The sequence below is a fragment of the Cryptomeria japonica genome, chromosome 1 (genome assembly GCF_030272615.1).
Source record: "Cryptomeria japonica chromosome 1, Sugi_1.0, whole genome shotgun sequence".
NCBI classification, from domain to species: Eukaryota; Viridiplantae; Streptophyta; class Pinopsida; order Cupressales; family Cupressaceae; genus Cryptomeria; species Cryptomeria japonica.
The window spans coordinates 651,455,707-651,461,763 of record NC_081405.1 but is presented as its reverse complement, the minus strand read 5'-3'; positions in this window follow the sequence as shown (position 1 = coordinate 651,461,763).

The following is a 6,057-nucleotide window of genomic DNA, read 5'->3' as shown; positions in this document are numbered from 1 at the left end:
AAGGGTGCTATTTGGACGGTTAACCGACAAACCGGCTTAAGACATAGTATAAGCTGTGTTGACCCGTACTCCTGTACAAATGATTGAACAAAATTATAATCAGTTTGATGTCTCTAGGTGATATTTTTTGTTCAGTTTGACTAAGTTTGACGAGGTGGAAAACATTTAAAGCTTGGACAACTATTTACCAAGTGCCCCCACATATCCTTGATGATCCAAATCTAAATACATCACGAGAGGGGAAGAGCACATGTAGCTGTCATAGTTAATTTTGCGCAAGTAGCTGTCATAGTTAATTTTGGGCATTTACATGTATATCAGATTTTAATGATTTCGTTTTAGTTTTCTTTGTATGTCACTTAAATGCTTATAGCTATTGTTCTTCTTGTGGAATCAGTTATGTGCACAAAGATCAAAAAGTACACATTTCAAAGATAGTGGTGCACAAATGGGTCAATTATGAACAAAAATTGACAAAAAGTGATCGGCTATTGGTACATGTGAAATTTATTAATGGTTTTTCAAAAATTGGAACTATGACGGCTATTGAGGGGTCATTGTGACAATTAGTGTGCAGTTATTGGAACTATGACGACTATTGATGCTCTTCCCCTAGCATACTTATATTTTATAAATAAAATTTATGTAGACAATGCATAGATTAATTAATTTCATATGATTAATAAATAGGAGTTTTTTTTAAATATAGATTTAAAAACATATTTTTTAAAATTAGAAGTTTCTTTTAAATCTAAATTTAAAAATATAATTTTTAGAGTCATAAGCAATACTTTTGTATTCACTAAGTGCTTTTATTCAATTAGTTTGCACCAATCAAATGTGATTATTATTTTTGCTTTCAAAATAAAATTAGTTTTTGTAAAGTTGAGATTTATATTTTAAAATTTGAGATATTGTAAATATTATTTATCTACACTATGATTGGTTTAAAAAAAATGGTGTTATGGGAGCAAATTTTTAGGAATGATAGATTTTTTAAATCTTTTTTAGATTTCATTTGTATTTTATAAAAAGAAATGTTTATTTTAAATGATTTTTTTCGTTTGTTATTACCACTTGGGTAGGCAATACTATTGCATTCACTAAGTCCAATTAATCAATTAGTTTGCACCAATCAAAAGTGGTTATTATTTTTGCTTTCAAAAAGACCTTGGTTTTTGTAAAGTTGAGATTTATATTTTTAAATTTAAGATATTGTAAAAATTATTTATCTTCACTATGATTGGTTTTAAAAAAATTAGTGTTTTTTTGAATTTTTTTGTATTTTAAAAACTAAAATGTCTATTTTAAATAGTTTTTTTCATTTTTTATTAGTTATAATATTGTAAATATTTTTTTTTTTTAAATAGACATAAAAATTTTAATTTTTTTTTGTTTTATCTCATAATAAAACCAATTATAAGTGCTATGGTGAACTCCCTAACAAACTTTATCAGACTTTTTTCATGAATATTTCGGTTTGACAATCTATTATAGTTGTGTTTTCTGCGTGTTTTTGTATGTTCGGGTTGATATGCTTTTGTGGTCTCCCTCCCTTTTTTTCCTTTATTAGGCTTTTTTGGAGCTGTGGGTATATATATATATATATATATATATATATATTCACAGTTCCATCACTATGGCATCTGGCTCTCTGCATCTGCTCTCAGTTGGTTTTGGCTCATAGTAACTCGCACCATGGTATTTGCCCTGATTTGGATGGTGCTCTCTTTTTGCTCTCTAACACGCCATGCCCTTTGCTTGGCTTGGGGTTTGATAATCGGTTATGGTATAAGCTCCTCTGCAGAAGATCATGGTTATGGTTGCATTTAGGTTTCTCTAGTATTCTAGATTTATTTGCTGGTAGATTTATTTTGATTTAAGTTAGTTATTGTTTATCTCTTATGCGATTTTTATGCTTCATAAGGATGGGCATTTTTGTTATGGTTGTCTCAGTATGTTATACTATGCCTATCAATCCTGAGTATAAGTGTTAACATATTAAAGATGACTTAAATTCCATTTTAAAGATGGCTTAAATATGGCTTAACTTTTTTAAGATGGTTTAAATTCCATTTCAACATTGTTCTTTTCCTTTGGATGATTGAAAATTTATTTCAGCTTGAGTAATGATAGCTGATAATATGGATAGTATGAATAATGATATCTATTTCACCTAACCCTACTATTGAGTTGTGAAGATTTCAGCAATACAGGATCTTACAAGGCTACAGATGATAGGATTTGATCTGAGATAGCTAGTCAGGGTACTATTTAATAAAATCTAGATATGTAAATGGGGAATGAAGCCCCAAAAAGCAATCCTGGTATCTCTAGAAATTTACTATGGTAGTTGATGTGAAAATGGTAAATTGTACTGCCAGAAATTACCTATGGCAGTTGATGTAAAATTGTAAATTGTACTTCTAGGAAAAATTTCCTTGGGCAAGACCGGAGGTTTTCTTGACTCGGTTCTTTCCTACAAATGCCCACATTGAACTGAGTTTGTAAAAATTATTATTTTAATTAATAAAAATTATCTAGCTACGGCCTATTACCTGTCAAAAAAAAACCAATTACAAGGATTTGATTCAGTTTAAAATAAATTAAATAGAAATATATCTATTAAAAAAATAAACCTAATTGAACCTATTGAAATGTGAAAACGATGAGCCTACTGAAAAGTAAACCAACTTGCTAGATTGTGAATTCAAGGAAGTTTTGAGTTTCTAGAAGATGGAGTGTGCGCGATTTTTGCAAATCTGAGCTAGGGCATTTGAGCCCTAGCCCATGGGGGGTCTATGTTTGGCTATGCGAAGAGGGGGGGGGGGGGGAAGGGGGGGTTGTTCTTTGCTTCCGTGGGGGGTGGTGGCTTTTGCTAAGGAGCTTGGTGGCTGGTGGCAAGGAGGACTATGGTGAGGCTTTTGTTTTGAGTGCGGGTGCGGGGTGTGCAGGGCATCTAATTTTGGCAGCAACGATGGGAGGAGCTCGAGGGGTGTGGAGTGTTGTGGCCATTCTCTCCCTGTATCAGAGTTTGGGAGGGGTGTGTGGCTTGGGTGGAGGATTCGGTAGGTAGGGGTTTGGTGTGTGGGTCTTCTTTGTGTCTAACCCTTCTCCTTTTGTGATGTCGGTTGCTAAGGGAGAAGCCTTGGGGGATTCTCCCGATATGGATTTTCAAGGGGTGTTGGACGTGAAATCCCCATCCCAAGGTATCAAGACCTTCATTAATGATCTTTTTGTTCTGGATTCAAGGTTTACTAGGGCAGGTTTGTCCAATGGCTCTCGGATTTCGAAGATTAATGGTTGTCTTGAGAGATGCAAAGAGAGGTTGAAATTGATAATTCCGCCTGAGATGATTGTTGAAGATGTTGAATATTTCTCAAAGCACTCGTTATACTGCAAATTTTGGGGGATGAGGGTTTCTCTACAGTTTTTGGAGAATTAGGCTCAGAGGACTTGGGCACTGGAAGGGGAAATGGATGTTATGTTGTTGGCAAACAATTACTTCATGGTCACTTTTAATTGCATGGATGATCGCAATAGGATCTTTGAAGGAGGCCCATTATTTTTATAATCGGGTGGGGTTGTTCATCAAACCTTGGCATGCGGGATTTAACCCTTCGAAAGAGCTCCCGAATTGGATCACAATGTGGGTTTGATTACCTCATTTTTCGATGGAATATTGTCGGGAGAATGTGTTGCGAATGCTAGCTTCATTGTTTGGGAAGCCTATTGGATCTTCAGTGCAAACCTTGGGGAGAAAGGTAATGACTTTTTCTCGTATTTGTGTTGAAATTGATCTTAGTAAGCCTTTGCCAGATGCTATAGATACGTGTGCGGGCTCTTACTCTTGGGTCCAACAGCTTATTATGCGACTTTACCTTTCCAATGTTGTCTATGTCATGAGTATGGTCATTTGCAGCGTAAGTGCCCTAGGTCTAAATTGGCTGAGCTTCAGCCTCAACAACCATCTCGTAACCTTGATGGGGCTGATAAAGGAAAAGCTTCCATGTCTGGTGTGGTTGTGGGTGCTGATGGTTTTGTCCTGGTTACGACAAAGAATAGGAACCGATGTCAAAAGAGGTCCTTGCAGGAGAGTCAAGAGGAGGATACCTTTGACAGATTTGAAGCCTTGGATGATCTTATCCAGCAGGAGGTGAATCCGAGGATGATTCCTTTGGATCATAGTGCAGGAGGGTTGATTCTTGATAGTGTGAACTTGGATACTACCCAGGGTCTGTAGGCGGGTGAGAGTCATCAGATGGAGATGGATCAGCAAGTAGTGGCTCAAATGGGACCCATCTCTAGTGCTAAAGTGAAGATGGTTGGTGGGGATGTTTCTCCCGCAGCGCAGAAATTGGACTCTATTGGGGTTAAAAGTAATAAGATCTCCTTACATCTAGGTCTTCTTCAGAAAGACATGAGAAAAGGAGCAACGGAGAAGATTTCAAAGGTTGGCATAAAGGACTTAGATAAGATCAAATTGATGCTCGAGAGAATTTGGTTGAGTCAGGATCACTAAAGACTTTGGATTCTCATTTTTCTAATCCCTCAAAATAGTTGTGTTATCATAGAATGTGAGGGGCTTGAACAGTGGCCCTAGGCAAAAAGTTGTTTGCGAGTTGATAAGGAGTCATTCTCCTGATGTCCTTTTCTTGTAGGAAACTAAATTATCTGTGGAAAGTATGTTGGGTTTGGTGTCAAAGCTATGAGGGAGAGGCGAATGTCAATGTATTGGGGCATTTGGCTCCTCTGGAGGTGTGGCCTATCTTTGGAACCCCTTGAGGATTCGTCCTATATGGTGGGTTTCTTCTAGATCATCTTTATCTTGGGTTGCCTTTAGTCTTGAGACAAGGGAATATATCTTGCTTAGTAACATTTATGCCCCCACTGATCTTCAGGGAAAGTGAAATTTGTGGTCTCATATTAATTTTATGTGTGGGTTGTTTCCTTTTCATCTGTGGATTATGGTGGGTGATTTCAATGCCATCTTAGAGTCGAGTGAGAAGAAGGGTGGTGTTATGCGATTGGAGATTTCATCCTTCCTTCTTCAGGATTGTATATCAACCTTGAATCTTGTTGACATCAAGCCCGGTAATGGTATGTGTATATGGTGAAAATGGATACAATAATAACAAGATTGAAAGGCTAAATGAATCCAACCACTAAACCCTAGCCTAACAACAACAAAGATCCACCATAACATATGAAGATTACCTAAGACAATGTAAATAAAACAAAATCACAAAGATTATACCATCACATGTCCAATAGGGTTTTGATCTCCATTCTTCCTATCTCTATTGATCTTGCTTGATATATTTGCTCTCAGATTTTATGTGCACAAGAGCTCAACAAAGAACGGAATGTGGTTGCAAATAGGATCGTAGTGTAGCCAAGTCCTTAAGATTAGTCATTAGGGTTTGATAATGAAGAAGGCATCTTCTTAAATAGAAGACACAATATGAAATGAAGGGATAAGATTAAGAGGTGTAAAAAGAGAGGTCGGCTAGGATTAGAGGGTAGGTAGAAGAAATAATAAAATAATGAAAGAGGTAGGTAGTGTAGGAATTAAGAGATGAATGACATGTGTCATGTGTAAAAAAAGATAATGAATTAATTAAATAAATAAATATTTAATTAATTAATAGAGGAAATGGGATAATTAAATAAATAAAATATTTATTTAATTAGAAAAAGGATAATTTAAATAAATAAATGTATTTATTTAAATGAGAAATAAGGCTAGAAGAAGATAAATGAATTAATTAAATAAATAAAGATTTATTTAATTAATAGAAGAATTAGGCTTAGATAATTAAATAAATAAAATATTTATTTAATTAAACATGACAATTTTGGGTGTCTGCATTTTGCCCCTCTTTGAGACAATGTGGCTTGTCGCGTTGTTTCAAAGAAGATAAGATGAACTAATACAAAGTTGCCCCAGTATGGGAATGATATGCCCCCTCGAGAGATTGGATGAAAATGTCTGAAAAGATTGCAGACAATCTCTCGATAAGAAAGAAAGGCTAGAATGGACTGACCGAATAAAGT